Below are 19,088 nucleotides of genomic sequence, written 5' to 3' on the forward strand. Positions count from 1 at the left end.
TTAAAATTATTCAAGAAAAACATACGTATACCGTTGTTACTCTGCGCGCAGCATCCTTATATATGCGTGGTATGGCAAACAGAAATGTTTCTGCATACAGTCACTGAAAATTTATTCTACGTGACAGAAACTGTGTGCGTTTAAGCATGTGCGTGCCGCTTAAAGCCCATTTACAATGGTTATGTGATCAAGCAGTTACGCAAATTTTAAGTTAGCAAGTGCTCTAGACCAGTGGTTCTCAACCGGGGGACATATGACCCCCCCCCCCAGTCGTCCTGGGATACTTCGGGGGGGGGGGCACGGAAGAAAATGGAGAAAGGGGCCATGACAGGTGGTTTGGAGGGCTGCAGAGAGCTGAGAAGAAAAATTAAGGTGTGAAGAAATAAAGCTTTTATATTAGTGACTATACACTTACAGAATCCAACAAAGCAACCCATGAAAACCAGGGCCGTCTCAGGGTATATACCCACCCGGGCTTCACCGCCTACATTTTGCAGCAGGTTTCCTAGGATGCCGTTTCTCGCATGTCCCCGGCTACATTTTTCACAGACCCCTCTTCTATATTAAATTTATAGTGTAAAAAACAAAAAAATGATGAAAACCATATCAGGCCCTGTCAGTCCCACTCTTGTGAGGGGTCATTCCCTGGGCGTCTGATGTCCATAAGTGACCCCCACCTTATGATATTTTGTATAGTACAATAAGTTTTGAAAATATGTAGGAAATATGTAGGCTGTTTATTTCCGGCTAAGTATGGGACTACCATAGCATCACTTTGCCTAGGGCGCCCATGATGTTGAGACGGCCTTGAATAGACCTCGGACTAGCGGGAAGCTCAATAAATTCTAGACCAGTGGTCTGGAGGCCAATCTTATTTGCAAAAATTTTCGTTCGGTATAAATTCACTGAAAAACAATCAATGCAATACGTGTAAAGGATCTTCTTCTAGATGAGGGTCGAAAACTCTGGGTAAGACAGGGGGGCCACGGGCAAAAAAAGTTAAGGAACACTGCTCTGGACCCAGACGTACATATTTATCATGGTTTTTTTTTTAATTCATTGCAATTTGAAGTGGCACTTCATTTCCCGCGTTTGGTGCCTCTGTGTGATTTTAGCACGAGTTAGCAACTTAGCCTACTTTTGGCATCATTTTTGGTGATAAATGGCATCGTCCCGTATTTTTTCATATTTTGAAACCCCAATTTCCCTTATTTTTCTCGAGTATAAATATGGTCCACCTATATATATATATACATATACGTTTCACTTATTTGTAAATTTCTACTGTATTTTTTAAATTTTTGTAAAAGCTGGGGGCAGTTGCTCTCCCCCTCCGATCACCCAAATAACGGGCCTGACTGAGGTGACCATACGTCTCGTATTTCCCGGGACAGTACCGATTTTTTCTGTTTTTCCAGCCGTCCCGAATTTTTGTAATAATATCGCGGCTTTTTCACGTATTTTCAACGAAGCCAACTTGAGTTTTTTTTATTCTTCAAATCAACGATTAAAATTATTTTCCCACAACTCGGAAAAAAGTAGTAAAATACGATAATCACGACTTTCAATAAAAATATTCATGCAACCATAGGCGTAAGCAGAATTTTCCCAAGGTGTGGGGTTCAATTTTTTTTCGTCTCCAGGGGGATTGTTACGTTTTTCCTGCTAAATATAACACTATAATCTCGGCTTGAAGTGGGGGTTACCCCCAGTGCAGTCTTAACGCATGGGCCTACCATGGCACGGCCAAAGCCTCCTAGAAGTACCTAGGTAGTATCTAGGAGGCTTTGGTACGGCCCGGGGGGCCTCAAAAGAAGAAGGGCCTCACAAAAATTAGATCCTGTTGAAATTTTCTACAATTTACCAGGTAGGGCCTCAGAAAAACCACTTGGCCCAGGGATTCGTGATGATCTTAAGACGGCCCTGGTTACCCCCCCCCCCCCTTCGTACGCCAATGCATCTAACACATATATATATTTGTCATGTTTTTCTTTAATTAACTGCGATTTGCGGTAGCTCTTCATTTCCCACTTTTGGCGACTTTAATTTGAGTTTTGACAATGTTTGGCGACTTTTGGCATCATTTTTGGCGACAACTCACTTACTACATCCTGTATTTCTCCGTATTTTTCTCAAGTAAATATGGTCAGTTTAGGCCTGACCAAATCCTCTTGGATACTATGTCTATCTAGGAGGTACTGGTTTGACTAACAAATACCATGGAGGAGAGCAAATACCGTTACGGCTGTTAGGGTTGCTAATATTGACGAGAGAAAAGTCACCACGTTGGTGCCGATTACACTTATGGTAAATTCAGCGCCAATGTGGCGACTTCTTTTCACGACGGAATTCGTGATTTCGATTGTCCCATGTCTCCGCGTATTATGTTGGTTCATGTGATAAATTTCATTTTTGGTGCAATTGTGTGTGTTCTTTCTTTCTCGCATTTTCGGCCATCTTGAACTGACCGCCACAAAAGTGCCCATTCATCCAGCTTATATCACTATTTTGCTAGTAATATAAGCTCGATGAGCCCAAAAAAGTCGCCACGTTGACGCTGACCACGCTCACGGAAAATTAACCGGAGAATGCGCATGCGTATCATGGCACCAAGTTCGGAAGTCTCCCGCACGAAGTCCCGATAGTGTTGCTTCCCTAGGTTCTTTATGGCGTCTGGTTCTGTTTTAACGACATCCCCCTTTGTTTAAAAGAATCGATTGAAAAATCGATGCTCTTATAAAAGTTTTATTATACTTATATAAAGAAAATTCAACCAATTCCTGCTGTCCGCGTGGCCTAATGGATAAGGCGTCTGACTTCGGATCAGAAGATTGCAGGTTCGAGTCCTGTCGCGGACGCTATCACCAATCTTTTTTTTCCATAACACACGCATATTATCAAATCATTAACACAGTCGAATCCCGTTATAACGAACTTCAAAAGACCGGAGAAATCTCGATTCGTTATAAAGGAATTCCAGGTTTTTGCATTGTTCGTATTTAAACTTATCCGGGGAGGTATTAAAATCGTTAAAACTGGATTTTTCGCTATAACGGTGTACGTTAAAACGGGATTCAGAGTATATTAAAATCAAGCTGTTAAAAAAAAAGAAAGGAACGAACTATCGCAACACCAATATTCATTCCATGTTGATTAAATTCATTCATTCAACCAATAAAAACGTCTCCTTTCCACAAAATTTATCAAATTTATAAAAATCCATTCAATTTAAAAAAAATTATCACATTTTCCTAATTAATTAATTAATTATATTTATTAATTTATTTATTATGTATTATATTTATTTCTTTAAGGAAAACGAAACCCCAACAAGAAAAAAAATATATATATACATGGATTATAGTTGTTATATTTGTGGAGTTTCAAAGACGTTTTCCTTTCGCTTCGTTCTCTAGTGGCGACATCTATACAAAGAGATGTGAAACCAACAACTGGTGACAGTCGACTGCCGTTTATACTCGGAATTTCTTTTTTTTTGTTTACTATAAATGTATTTGTTAATATATAATGATGTATAATATCTACGTCGTGGAAATCGTTCAGCTGGCCTCGGGTAACATTTTGTATTTTCCAATGCAATTTCAAACGTTTATATATATTTGTTGATATATATATTATTATTATTATTATTATAAATTTTATAAATTGCCGTCGGACTATAATTTATTTTTTCTCTTCTTTTGTATAAAATTTAATTTGTGATTTGGGGCCGTTCAAGTATTACGTCATCATCGATGAGGGGGGGGGGTGGTTCTGATTTGCTGACTTTTTGATGACAAGGGGGGGGGGGGTTGTTTGGATAATGCTTACGTCATTAACCACCTTTTATGAAAATATGAAATATTTTTAATGGAATCTTACTCGGTGCGCCAAAAACGAGGAAAAACCTTTCGATAGTTTGTGGGCATTTGAAGTAACATCTCCTTATTGATGAGTGCTCTACAGAGCCACTTTAGCGATCTCAATGTTTCGCGTATCCAAGTGATCTGGAAATGTGCCCGGGCCGCTTAAGTGCTCTGGAACTGAGCCAAGCATCACTTAAATAATCTGAGAATGTGCCGCGGGTAATTTGAGCGATGTAGAACCGCACTGGGAGCCAGTTAAGTGCTCTAAAACTACGTCACGTGCCACTCGAGGGATCCCTAAATGTGTCACGGATCGCTTAAGTGTTCTGGAACTGTGTCTCGGGTCATTTAAGTGATCTGAAAACAGTGGCGTCGGAGCCGGGGGTGCTGTGGGTGCTCGAGCACCCACGGAAGTTTGTAGAACGGGTTCGAGCACACACAGAATTGATTCAAAAATCGAAATTTCGTGCATGAATCTCAAGACGGGCACCCACAGGTTCGAAACACTTCCGACGCCCCTGTCTGAAAATATGCCACGGGCCGCTTAAATGTTCTGGAATTGTACCACGGGACACTAAGGCGATCTGTAAATGTGCCGCTTAGTTTATTTTTAAAAAATTAGGTTTGAAGAGGGCAGGCCGCATCAAGTAACCCCTAGGGCCATATCTGATCCGCGGGCCAAGGAACTTGCATACTACAATTTTTCTTTTTTGCATTAAAAAAATAAATTTTTGATCGTGGGAGAGGGGCACAAGCCCCCCCCCCCCCCCATGCCCCTTCCTGTGTACGTCTTTGAACCCACCAATATGCGTTAGTTTCAGAGGGGCAGAGCTGATGACGAAATTTTGCTGACAAGGGGGGGTGGAGGAGGAGGACAAAAATGGCTAAAAATTCGCTTACGTAATACTTGAACGGCCCCTTTAGATTTACTAATAATTTATAATTTCGATTACGATGATTTTTCTTTCTTTTTTTTTTCTCCCTCTATCGATATTGTTTGGAAACTTCTTTCTCTTTTTTGAATGGGGAAATTTATATGTGCGTTTTCTGAGATACTTCGCAAATTTTCTTTACTTACTTTTGTGCGAGAAGATATGTATCGCTGCGGGAGTGGAATACACCGTCTGGCACGTGTGTGTGTGTGTGTGTGTGTGCGTGCGAAATGTGTTTTATATTATAGTGATATTGATATGTTGTTGTTTTTTTTTTTTTGAAAATTCAGAAATAAAATGAATGTGAATTATATAATTTATATATTATATGGAAAAAAATTAATGTGTGTGAGTGAGTTTATATACACGCACACCTCCTAGGAGATAGAAGGCCTCTGCACTGTTTGCCATAAACGTCATTCACTACTTAGCAAGTTTGGCACATTTTGAAACACGGCATCCTATTCCGTTTCTTCTAATTTTAGCGTTGAATCTTCCTGATTGTCTCACAAATACCGCATAGTGACTGGATGTGGGGCATAGAAATCGCCAATTCTGAACCCGGATCATTTCTTTTTCTCTACGGTGACAATACGTCCCGTATTTTCCGGGACAGTCCCGGTTTTTCTCGTTTTTTACACGAAAGGCTTACTTGAATTTTTATCCTTTATTGAAGTCAAACAACGAAATTATTTCCGCACTCATAAATTATATTATGATCATTACAATTATAAATAAGAATATTTATCTCTCACATTTGTCTCGGCGAACGTTTTATTCCGTGAAATTCATTTCAATCCACTGCAATTTGCAGTAATGCTTTAGTTACCGTCATTTTGATTTTTGAGTTATTTCTCCAATATTTAGCAACTTTGTTTACTTTTGGCATACTTTTTGGCGATAATTGGCTATGTCCCGTATTTTGAGTCCCAATTTCCCGTATTTCTTTCGAGGAAATATGGTCAGCCAATTTTTCCTCACAACGATGATACTACACTTTGATCTTAGCCAAAAGGCCGAGAAGCCATAAAATGGCTTCCCATGCCGGGAATCGAACCCGGGCCGCCTGGGTGAAAGCCAGGAATCCTAACCACTAGACCACATGGGAACAAGAAACACTCCCCGGCGGGGAATCGAATCCCGGTCTCCCGCGTGACAGGCGGGGAGACCACTATACAACGATGATACTGGCACGAGCGGGGAGTTTTTTTTCCCTGAATATATATATTATTTTATATATATTCTGAGAGAAAAGGGACTACTTACTGACGTCACAAGTAGACTGCAGAGGCTTTCTATCTTTAGGTGGTGCTGGTTTACTTCATTTTATAACATCATCATAGCCATCTTAGCGTGTGTTATGATTGAATAACATTTATACTGTTTGTAGATCTGTTGCTCTCTGTGGCGAGACTTTTTAAAGGGATCTTCCCCTTCCGTTTAAAGGCAGTGCCGTCTTAACGCATGGGCTCACCCGGGCACGGCACGGGGGGCCTCAGTAGAAGAGGGGCCTCACAAAAATGAGATCCAGTTGAAATTTTCTATAATTTCCAAGGTAGGGCCTCAGAAAAACCACTTGGCCATAGATTTGTCCACCTTTTTGTGGGGGGGGGGAATCTTGACGAAGGGGGTGGATACGGGACAAAAAGTTCGGAAAATCTATGGAAGAGCATAATAAATGATAAAAAATTGTCGCCCTCTCCCTCAAAGTAAGGGATACATTGTTACTGAATGCCGGTGTTTCTCTCCCAAAGTGGTTAATATCTTCCCCCTGGGGCTATGTAGAAGTCCAGGAGGACGGTAGAAGTTATGGGTTTGGTATAGGATCCTATGGGTTGGCTTGAATTGGGGGCGATGGGAAAAAAATTGAAGGGGGCGATGGAACAAGAAGTTTGGCAAACTATGCTCTATATGCCAGGCAATCTTCAACTCGTCGCTCGCGAGCACCACGCTGCTCCCTGAACCACCCAGAGTGCTCGATGCTTGTGTCCGATTTCGTGCTCGCGAGCACTTAGCAACAACAATTCCAATTAAACACCTTGTACACACATTTCATTCAAGGATTGAAAACATCTGGATTTCATGCATTTGTATGTCAAACTTGCTGTAAGGGTGCTCTTTTAATGATGAGTACAGGTAGTGCTCGCGTCTAGAAAAAAGTTGAGGTTCAAACCCTGGCAAGACCAACGCCATCCAGTGCCGTCTTAAGGCATGACCCCACCCGGATACGGCCCGGGGGCCTCACAAAAATGGGATCAGGTTGAGGTTTTCGAAAATTTGCCTGGTAGGGCCTCAGAAAAATCATTTGGCCCGGGGGTCCCCACGTTGCTATTAAGACGGCCCTGACGCCATCTATAGCTAGAATAGATGGCGTTGATCATCTGTAGTTATAGGAGGTGTTGGCAAGACCCGGGGGACTCATGAAAGTGAGATGCCGTTCAAATTCTCGAGAGTAAGTGAGTTGCTAGGAGTAAACATTTTCAGTCAGGTAGGGCTTAAAAAAAATCACTTTTCCCCGAGGGCCGATGATGCTCTTAAGACGGTCCTGACTCTATGGCTTATACATTCTACACTCTAAGGCACCTTGGCCTGAACAACACCCCCCCCCCCATATCTTATCTATAGGGGGTGTTGACCTGACGCACATAGTCCTGGATCCACGTCCACAAACTAGTATAAGCAATTGCATTGCGAAATCATTGTCGAGCCTATGGCTACATTATACAGTAAGTGCAATGCATTGTGACCTCTTCCCCCGTAAAAGCTTGCAGCTTATCGTTCTAATTACAATGCAGATTTATAAATATAAACAGGAGTGTCGGAGGTGTTTGGAAATTGTGGGTGCTCGGTCTTGACCTTTCGTAGGAATTTTTGATTTCTCATTCAATTCAGTGTGTGGGTGCTGAGGCTCATTCTATAAATTACCATGGGTGCTCGAGCACCCCCGGCTGCGATGCCACTGGTTGGGTCCCTACAAACCTGCCGCCATTGGTCTCAATTAAAATGAAGGTTACCCTGCAAGGGTCTCTACAACCCTCTCAAAATTAATGTTAACTGCAATGTAAGGTTTTTAACAGCGCTCCTCTATAAACAGTATAGTGTTAGACTTGAGCACCCACATGGTGATGTTAAGTTGTTGACTACAAGTTTCAAAGCTGGCTCGGATGAGCCAAAACGCCCAGAGTCCCCCGGGGGTGTGCAATGGGTGCGGTCGCACCGGGTCTCGCGATTCGAGTCGGGGGGGGGGGGAAGCTCACACTTACGGTAATAGAAGTGAAAAAATATATTCTGGAATATGTTTCTCTCATAAGTTCTGATTTTTCGCCAATTCCGGGATTTTTTCTCATTAATTCTGAGTTTTCGCCAATTTTTGGGATTTTTCGCCCATTAATTCTGAATTTTCATTTGTGAGTAGATATTTTTCAGCATTCCGTATATTCTGTGATAATGCATGAATCTTTGGATGCTGATTTCCCCTCCCCACAAAATACATAAAATCAGGGCTAAGGAGCCTCGAAATTATTTCGATATGGCCCGCGCATCTGATATAAGGGCGGTCCTGAAAACGTCTAAAACCGGCTCTGAATGTTTTATGAACCAGAACAATGTTTCCCACACAGTGTGCTATATCGCCCCTGGGACGGGGGGGGGGGGTGATTGAATGACCCCTGCCGAGGGGGGGGGATGATAGAAGTTACGGATATTAGGCCCCGAGCGTCCAGTGGGTTCACTTGAGTTGGGGGGCGATGAGAGTAAAACATTTCTGAAGAAAGGGGATGATGAAACAAAAAGTTTGGGAAACTGTTCTAGAATCATTCCAGGATCTAAATAATACGGGAAAGTACAATTAATATAATCTCCATAAGTGTAAATTTATGTGTGGGGATGGGGAGCATACTCTCTCTCTCTATATATATATATGCACCCGGGTGATAAAACTTGACTTTACGAAGAACGAACGTTATAAGTAAGAATTCCCAACCAAACCAAAAACACCGAAAAATGTTTAACAAAAGGATGCTTGAAGACCAAGGAAACCCCCATCTACTTATCGGCAAGTGCCATTATCGGCATTGCCTTAAATACGGCAAGGACGGACGCCATGATGCTGAATCCAGCGTCTTCCGTCTAGTCCACAGCTGTTCAGTGCAGTCAAGAATCGCGGCCTTCAACACATGGATGTGCGCACGGGAGGAGAAAATTCTAAATTTGAAACTCATTCCTGGCTTCAAGAGGCAGGAAGCGGGCAAAGTCGTTGCCACTGCTTTGTCTGAAAAAAGTTTTTTTTGATCGGAGGGAAATCGCCCAGGGCCGTCTCTATTCTAGTAGAGAAGGCCCTGAGAAAAGTCGCCCACATTCAGCTAAAATCCAAATTCAAGGCCAGTGTTTGAGACACAGCAACGAAAACAACAATGTTGTTGCCTAAACAATGTCGACAATAGTCGGTATGTGACTTTTGCATAGCCTCATGTGGTCCTCGAATCATTTCTGCGATATCTAATGATGGAATCCGGCTCTTAAAATGCATTACAAGACGTTCTTATTTGGGAGGACACACACACACACACTTGTCCTCGTTATCTTATGTCATTTCAGGCGTCCTCACACACACACACTGTTTTAAACTCCGCCCCTTTTTTGTCCTCCTTTTAAGGGTTCCTGAAATTTTCCCCATCTTCTTTTGCAGAAAAAGAAATTCACTGTAAAACAAAAAATCTGCTCATTTGGTATTTTATTCACTCATATTTGCCCTTTTTGAGAGAATGAAAACCTGTACTTATATACCCTCATTAAAAAAATACCCTTCCCCAACAAAACATACTGTACGAAAATACTATGCGTACCTAGCCGTATTTAAGGCAATGCCGATAAGTAGATGGGGGTTTCCTTGGTCTTCAAGCATCCTTGTTAAACATTTTTCGGTGTTTTTGGTTTGGTTGGAAATTATTACTTGCATATTGAATGACTCTCTGTTTTGAAAAGAAAAGGCAGGCTTTTTCACGGACGCAGTTTATAGTGAAAGCTCACACCTTCCGTCCTATTATGCCGTTTTCCAGGCTTCTTTGAAGCAGACGTTTCATCGACTACTGCGGTGAACATCTTCAGCGCAGCTTTCGACAAGCGGGAAGACGAAACGACTTCCTTGGACGACCAAAACCAAACCAAAAAGCCAACCATAGCCCCCTTTCTGCTCTTGGATGACCGTTATCCACTAATAACTGTGGTTAACGGTCATTCATGGAGGTCGTTTCGTCTCCCCGCTTGTCGAAAACTGCACTGAAGATGTCCACCGCAGTAGTGGATGAAACGTCTGCTTCAAAGAAGCCTGGAACACGGCATAACAGACCGAAAGGTGTGAACTTTATTATGTCTGTATTTTGATTGCGGAAACAATGAGCTTTTTTTGGTATGGTACAGAGGTACCACCTGTTGCGAAAATATGTAAATTACATTGCCAAGATTAAGCGCGTGTGTTCATTTATAAGTTTCGGAATTCGATATCCGATTCTTTCGAATATCGAAAAAATTAGTGACAACCAGAAAGAAGGGTGCTGTTGATTGAAAAACTGTTATGTTGTTTTTTTTGCCCCCCCCCCCCCAGTTATTACATATATTGTATTGTTGCCATTATCTATTGTGAGCAGAGATAAGTAATGGCCGTATTCACGGAGCGACTGTTAAACGGCCGGTCGAATAACATGCGGATGACTGCTATCGCGTATGTTAGAAAAAATCGGTATTCTCGGCTAACCAGTGAGCGGCTGTGACAAGGCCACGGCGTTTAACAAGTGATGATGATGATCTTGATGCTGATTCGTCAATATCGATCACGTGTTTATTCTTTTTTCTTCTGCTGCTGCGAGTGTTTTTGAAAACAAGATGGAGGACGATCGCGTTGGCTATCGCCGCAAGATGTTATTTATTTTTGTTATTGGTAGTTTTATTTTATTGAATAAAGTAACGAATTAGAGAAATTTCAAGAAACAGATGTTTGTAACGTTGGTACAGCTCTTCATCCGCTTCGACCTCGTCACAAGAAACATGCTCGATCGCATTTCTGGAAGATATGGAGGAATCTGATTATGATTCTCAAGCAGTTGATGAGGTATGTGTAACGCTTTATTCAACAGTTATTTATATTTCCTTTTATGAAATTATTATATAAACAAATTGAAGTATCCAAAGTGTGATATATAATGTTGCTGAGTGGTCCCTGATTATCCCTCAACCAAGGTCCCCACATCCTGAAGCCGGGCCCCATGCCAGGATTTTCTGTGGGCCCTTTGATGTAAATTTAGAATGTAAAAACAAAAAATTATGATCAACCCATCACAGGGCTGAAGCTCTGTCAACATCCCCACCTCATTTTCCCATGTGACGACTAGTGCTTTTTTTAATATTACAAATGCTGAAACAATATTAATGTCCGATTTCACGAAAAAAAAAAAAAGTAGATTTCTATTTTTTCCATATAAAATTACAAATACTTTTCTATTCAAAAGCAGAGGTTTATGTATGTGTATTCGATTGAGCCATCAAAGAAATGCCAGTTTGTAAACAATACTCTGCATTGTTTGTAAACAGTGCCAATGGGGATGGGAAGAGAATATGCTATTTAATTGTGAAACATCATTTGCAAGAGTATAATTACTATTAAAAATGTAGAAAAAATTACATTCCGAGAAAAATTTGTGCAACTTATTGATGGCATGGTTAATTTAAAGCAATTATGAAATCATTTGATAAATTCTACCCTTTATTTTATGACCCAGTGTCGAGCACACAAATACTTTAATTTTTGTGAATGATTTTTGTTTCAATTTATGATTTTTACGTGGGGCTGAATTGCACAACTTTTAAAGAAAAGTGAGTGATACAGAATATTTAAGTGTATGTGCATTGAAGAAAACAGTTCTTCAATGCAAAACATCTTAGAATGAAGGTTACTATATAAGAATAGCTTCCTTTATCAATCAAATTTGGTTTAATTTCTTTTGTTGTGAACTTATTTCTGAAAATTTATCTAATTTTAAAATAATTGTTTATATAATAATTTAATCTAAAGGTTTCTAAAATCTCTATAACCAAACTTTTAAAACCTCTCATCATGACCAGGATTAATAGGGGGGGGGGGTGATTATACCAAAAATTGTTTTGGTTGTAATGTTTCAGGCAACTTATATTTCACAATATACACGAAATTAGTAAAAAAATTTAAATTATTTAAAAGAAAAATGAATATTCTCACCTCACATCTCTAATAAAATTATATGGAATAAAAAAATACGTTTAGAAAGAGTTTAACGTAAATAAGTGTTGTGCAAACAGAAAAATAGGTTAAGAGTTCATGAGTATTAGATTATTTCTTATTTGTAGTTATTTTCATTGGTTTTGAGTTTTAAATAGGCTATAAAAATTGTAATCTACATTATTATTTCACTGTCATTGTTTCATGTGTAAAGTAAAATTCCTGAAGTAGTATGAAATATAGTTGATACTTCAAAAGTTGATACACATTAATTTCTGGCTACTGTACTTTATTACAGAATTTGATCAAATCAAGTAAACCTCTCAACTCCTAAGCAAGCAGTCTACAGGCAACACTCTTGGGGGTTCTGCACTTCTTTTCACAAAAGATAATTCGGCAATTTGTCTGAGATGATCATACAACAAGACGGGCTCATGCAAATTTTTTTTTCTGCCTTTTAATTATTCTATCAATACATTTATGAGTACAATAAATAGCAATTATAGTTTTGAAAGTTTGATTGACTTTTTTTTCGAAATTGTCAATTTTTTTTTTCAATTGATTTTTAAATATTATTTCAGAGTACAGTGTCTTTACAAAAACATGTTTTATATGTTCACCATTTTGCAGGAAAAATTTAAACGTCTCTATGTTCAAGGTATTCGAAAACATGCCGCCTCGTATGAGATTTGTGGGCTGAAAAAATCTTGGAAATGACAAAATATGGAAATACATTTTCTCATCTGTGCATTAGATTACTAATAACATTGGACTACGAACAGATTGTATCAAGAAGCACCATTTATCTTTGCATTGAGAAGCTGAGTTTGACAACAAAAAAAATTATATCAAGAGTTATGCTCGAAAAATGCTATATGAATGCACACTCATATTGAGCATCCAGAAGTACATAATTTATATAGTTACCCACATTTTGCAGTTATGCAAAATATATACTGTGCTGTGTAATATTCAAATACATAATGAAACTGCACAGTATAACTACAGTACACTGCTCCATCATGACATTAGCAACAGAACCAAAAATTTGAAAAACACATGAGAAGTTATGTGCCATATGAAATTTATAATGTGGCTCTGAAAAAAACACCTAGAAATTTTAATCAGTGTATGAACTTCGAATCATCAAAAATACAGGAAAAAAATTAGTGATCAATTCTTTTTCTTTCAATAGTTTAAAGCAGCGGTTCTCAACCGGTGCTCCGCGGAGCCCTTGTGCACTCCCTAGGGCTCCGCGGCTCGAGGAAAATAATAAAAAACAGTAAAATTTAAAAAAATGATTATAAATATTTTTAAATAGTAAAAATAAATCAGTTACTTTGATCAGTAATTAAATTTTTCCACAGGGCTCCGCGAGTCAGAAAAGGGGGTTGAGAACCGATGGTTTAAAGTATATTTTTTTAAATTACCAAATGAACAGAAAAAATTGAATGCAGAGACAATAAAATAGAATTCGTTTCTAATATATATGTATATATACGAATATAGATTCAAAGTCCAGAAAATGAAATTTAAATGTCTTCATTATTATTAATATTACATATACAGCCGATACGCTTATAACATCCCCACAATGTTTTCTCGATTATTAAGACTAATTATTTTCATGTCCCCACATCCTGGAGCAGGGCCCCTAGGCTGGGATCTGGCTGGCCCTTCTATAGTGCATTTATAGCGTGAAAAAATTATAGTAATTGTCCCGGGACAGGAGCTTTGTCAGCCCCGTCCTTGTGGAAACATGGGCGGGGAGGCATTCCTCTCCCCCCCCCCCCCCCCAACGTCAAAGGTCTATATGAATTAACATCATCGTGCCCAGACTTCCAAGTCTATCTCCGCCTATGTGTGGGGGCCACGGTCCCAATCATTCTCAACAATAAGATTTTCCGTTTAAAGCGTTTTCCCATGATGGTTTATGAAAAATGTTATATAGGCGGATCCAACTGTATAAATATATATTTGGTAATTCAAACGTCCGTGAAATTTAACTTCGAATTGCCCAAAAGCGCGATATGCATTTCAGAGTTCATGAAACTATGAAGTACCCAAGAAAGAAACCGAAAAAAAGAATTTGAATTCCGCAAAAGAAATTACCAAAAAAAAAAATTCAAGTCTGAAATTGTACAGTCGAATTCCGTTATAACGAACTCCAAGATACCGGAGAAATCACTTCGTTATAACAAAATTTCGTTATGAAGTTATTGCAGGTTTTAGCATTGCTCCTACGTAAACTTAGCTGGGGGATGAGAAAAGTGTTCAAACGAGAATTTTAAAACTCGTTTAACGTTTTTTAACTCGTTTTAACGAAAGTGTTAAAACGAGATTTTCGCTATAATGGTATTCGTTAAAACGGGATTCGACTACATTAGAATTGTCAAAAATATTGAAAAAGAAAAACTTTTTTAGTCCGCAAAACGGACTTTGAATTACCAAGAGAAAGAAAGAAAAAACGAAACTTCTGAGCGCGAATAAAATTCGAATTTTCGAAAAATACCCCAAAAAAATCGAAGTCCACGAAATAAACATTAAAGAAAAGTGGTGAAGTCCGAAAACACACTAATTGCGCATGCGTTAACATGCCTGTCATTTTTTAACAGCCCAAATAGCAGTGGCTACATTTTCACGAAAAAACCGACTGCTAACCGGTCTGTGAAGCGCGGAGAATACCGTTTTCCAAATAACCATCGTTTTAGCAGGCGCTTGCATGTTAACAGCCGTCGGTGAATACGGCCATAAGAGGTTACGCGACACAAGTGTTCTCATTTCGAAGTTTCCAAATCTTTTAACGCTATTTCGGTTGAAAACAGTATTGTTATTCTTCGTCGGTAAAGTGCTGCCACCTGTTATACGCCTGCGCAAGAGACGTTTCCAGGGGAGCATGCTTACGCATCCTCATTTCTGAGCATCAGAATCTTTGCAACCTATCTGAAACAAAGAAACATTCATTCTGACTTGGAGAAATTACTCAACAAATTGGGGGTGGGGGGGGGGGGTTTGGACATGGCCCCCACATCCTGAAGCAGGGCCCCTGACCAGACTTTCACGGGCCCCTTTATGATGAATTTATAGCGTGAAAAAACAAAAAATGATGAAAATCATCGCGGGTTCCAGGGCTGGAGCCTTGTCAGCCCACCCCTTGGGGGGGCCATGGGTTTGGAATCCGTGTCCTATACCAGGCTCCGTTGGCCTTCCCGTTATGCCACCTGCACCACTGTTCCATGACGTCACTTCCTGGAGCCGTGCCCCCTCCCCCGCAGATCAGCCTTTCACGGACCCGTTTTATGATGAAGTTATAGCGTGAAAGAACTAAAAATTAAAAATGATGAGAATCGTCCCGGGTCCTGTCAGCTTCACCCTTGTGGGGGCCATGCACTGTTCCCTTGTATTATTGTGCATTAATTCATGTGATAAAAGCTCTTCGACTCTCCCCGCCCCCGATTTCAATAAAAGACAAAAGAAGTTTCGAAAATCGTAATCGCAACAGAAAATTCAAGGGAAAACACGTAAATTACGGGTTATATGGTCAGAGTTCCGACTGATCTCACAGATCATAGAACAGCTCCTGCCATCTGTTGATATTGAACAGAATTTCTTTTTAAGTTTGTTTTTTTCCCTGATAGATGACAGCACACGTTCTATGTTTCGAAAATAACATTTACGCGGGAAATTTGATTTTTCTCGTGGATTTTTTTACGTAATTTTTCTCCCATTTTAAACAGACATTATTTTAAAAAAAAGATTTTTTTAAAAGAATTTGATGTCCATTTTCTCCGCTTTGTCGTTAATAACCTAAACAAAGGGTATATACCGAAAATGCTGTCCCAAGAATATCACAGGACCCCCTGCAAAAACCATATTTCAGGGCCCTATGTACGAACGCGGCCATGAAAACATGGGCGGAGATACGGGGGAGATACTGTAAGAGGAATTGCTTCCCCCCCCCCCCCCCCCAACGTCAAAGGTGGAGTCGACTGATCTAATGTATATATGAATTGACATCATCGTGCCCCCACCCCTTAGACTTCAAGTCTATCTCCGCCTATGCCTGAAAAAAATAAACCCAAAGAATCCATTGGTGATCAAACACGCAGGAAATCAAGAGCCCCAACTACTCGATATCAATGGTCAAGCTTGAGATTTGTGAATGGGCTTTTGATTTTTAGTGTCCCACCACATGGGCAGAGATACGGGGCACGGCCGTCTTAAGAGCATCATGGGCCCCCGGCCCGAATGATATTTCTGAGGCCCTACCAGGCAAATTTTCTAAAATCTCAACCAGATCCCATTTTTGTGAGGGCCCATGACAAGACGGCACTGATACGGGGATGGGGAGAGCTCCCATCCCGCCTTTCAAGTCTATCTCCGCCTATGCCCCCACCAACATACATCCACTGATTAACCGAACAGTGCCGTCTTAACGCACAAGGCTCGCTCGGGCAGGGTCCGGGGCCGCAACTAGATGTTTGGTCACCCGGGGCAAGTGCGCATTTTGGCGCCCCCTTGTAATGTTGAAGGAGAGGTTTGAGAATAAAATTTGCGCCCCCTCTGGTCCGGGGCACGAGACCCGCCTGCCCCCCCCCTTAGTTGCGGCCTCATGATGAGTAGATGCAGAATATACACGTAAATGTTACGTGCAACATTAAGATTTAAACGTCGCCCTCCCTCCCCCCCCCCAAGATTTAAACAACATACTGATTCACTGAGGTAATTACTCTCGAAAATGTACTTTGATTAAATGATCTCGGTACATTTTCGAGAGTAATTATGTGAAGCAGGTGGATATTTTTAGTTAGGTGGGGGGGGGGGGGGAAGGCTCATAAAAATCACTTTGCCCGTTTTGGGGGCCCATGATCTCAAAACGGCCGTGAACGAGAGCCTGCCCTGTACCATGTTCTAAGTCTCCCACTTCCATTGTTACTCTACTGCCTCCTTAGTTCTGAAACCATGGTATAGGCGGAGATTCCCCCCCCCCCCAGAGTCAAAGATGGAGTCCACTGATCTATATAATGTATATATGAATTGACATCATCATCGTGCAACCCGACTTCCAAGTCAATCTTCGCCTATGAACCATGGGCCCCCATAATGGTTGGGAGAGGGAACATTTCTTAATTTTTCACGCTATAAATTAACTATGGGGGGGGGGGAGAGTCTAGACTGGGGGCACCAAAGTTCCCAGTCCTGTGAGGTCCCTCCACCAGGGTGGGGCTGACAATGTTCTAGCTGGGGACCCGTGAAATATCAGACTGGGGGAGGGGGCACACCGGAGATCCTAACCTAGGAGACCCTGCTGCAGGATGTGGGGGCCCATGTCTGAAACACATCCTGCTGACATTTACCACATTTTGAAAACCGCTGTTCCTCACAAATATTGAATTTGTGATCAAATAAATCATACAACAGTATCGGAAAGTTCATTTACCATTCAATATACAGTAAAACCTACCTAAATTGGACATCCTACAGCTCTATTAAAATCTGTTCAAGTTAAGGGGGGATTCAAAATATAGAGGTACAGGATTGTATAAATTCTGAGAAATATTGTTACGTCGAGTTCCATTAAAAACAGTTGAATGTAGAGAGGCGTCTAGTATACAAAGGTGTCTTCAATTGACAGGTTTTACTGTAGTCAGAACATCTTAACTCATGCTACCTTGACTTTACTACCTCCTACAGGTTCCACACTATACTTGCTATATACCTCATACTACCTCCTACTTACAGGAGCAATCCAAATCAGAAATTCAATGTGAAATTGCATGACAAATGGTGTTATTGAATAGGTATCAAAGTAAAATTACTAAATTTTTTTTACTAAAACAATCTATAAACAGTTACCGAACAGCTCGATATTTCCCCATATTGCTTTGTCATAGCTCAAAATATTTTGAACTCGAAATAGGATCACGCATGCTATTACCTAAAAACCAAAGGGAACTCTAAAACCTCCTTCATCCGAAATTAAGGACAGCTGAATCCATTTTAGCAAGTGGTTCAAATAAGTTTTGCCACCCACACCTCCCTTGCCACCAATTCATGATTCATCTGCGGCTCCCCAAAATAGTTTGTACATTTTCCATATAAAAGAACCACTTCAAAGCAGAAACGGGCATAAAAATCAATATCTCCAGCTCACTGTGACGTCCTTGACAAAAGTGTCAGATTACCTTGAGCTGTGACGCTCAGTTTGAGAAACAATGCATTTTGGGTAACAAAAATTTTAACATCTCGGTAGAGCTAAAAAAACAACAGCAATAAAAGGCTAAAAAATTGTACAAAAATTTGCTCTTGAAATTTACAAAATTTCGAATTTCAGTTCTACAAATTCTTCATATTATTTCTTAGGTAAGTGGTTCTCAAAGTGTGCATCGCAGCTCTTTGGGGGTGCTGCAGTAAGCTGTCCTTATTAATATGTGCCTATTCAATACCATGATGCTGTTTTTTGTTAGACTATTCGAGGAAGCGGGATACATATCCACAAGGGCAAGTAATTGATTAAGTCCATTGTCTTAATCCATTAATCTAATGTAAACCCTTTCAGTTGGCACATATCTTAAAGAAATCAGTCGTAAAATATATATATATGTTACAGCCAAAGTCCAAAATTGGCCAATTCGCAAAGAGGTTAGCCAATTTAGGAATTGGCCAATTTTGCTGAATATTGACCCAGCCAGTTTGCGAAGTGGACAGAGATCCCTGGCCAAAGTCTATATAACAAAAGACATGATTTGGGATCATTGCCAAGTTGGTGTGTTTTATTTGTGATAATCATGGCCATGTCAGCTATGGCAACACATTAGACTGCAGTCATGGTGAGGTAATCATTTTTAAATTTGACAGAAAAAAAACTATGTGTGTACATTATTTATACGAAAAGTTTTCCTCTCAAATTCATTTCTTTTTCCTATCGCTATATAGAGCTAATCAATACAACTATTACATATAGCCATATATCACAAGTTGGCGATGAAAAAAATGGATTTGGCACCTACTGGACCGTTTTTACATCAGCACATCAAACTT

At 40.2% G+C, this 19,088-nt stretch overlaps 1 protein-coding gene and 2 non-coding genes across 6 annotated transcripts in view; 2 read left to right on the forward strand and 1 right to left on the reverse strand.

Moving 5' to 3' along the window:
• Positions 1–3,453, forward strand: part of tn (tripartite motif containing protein thin) — a 38,369-nt gene extending 34,916 nt beyond the window's left edge. For 3 of the 4 annotated variants that reach the window (XM_089240625.1, XM_089240627.1, XM_089240626.1), the window contains exon 6: positions 3,315–3,453. The gene's annotated coding sequence lies outside the window, so the exon portion shown is untranslated. The remainder of the gene's footprint in view (positions 1–3,314) is intronic. The other variant, XM_089240628.1, reaches the window with a different exon arrangement.
• TRNAR-UCG (transfer RNA arginine (anticodon UCG)) lies at positions 2,786–2,858 on the forward strand. Its single transcript has one exon. It is a non-coding gene; the product is annotated as a tRNA-Arg (tRNA).
• Positions 3,454–5,834: 2,381 nt separating the features above from the next.
• TRNAE-UUC (transfer RNA glutamic acid (anticodon UUC)) lies at positions 5,835–5,906 on the reverse strand. Its single transcript has one exon. It is a non-coding gene; the product is annotated as a tRNA-Glu (tRNA).
• Between the last annotated feature and the right edge of the window lie 13,182 nt (positions 5,907–19,088).

This window comes from Pholcus phalangioides, unplaced genomic scaffold (genome assembly GCF_987345545.1).
Source record: "Pholcus phalangioides strain wild (caught in Gottingen) unplaced genomic scaffold, Ppha-v1.0 ptg000013l_1, whole genome shotgun sequence".
Lineage (NCBI taxonomy): Eukaryota > Metazoa > Arthropoda > Arachnida > Araneae > Pholcidae > Pholcus > Pholcus phalangioides.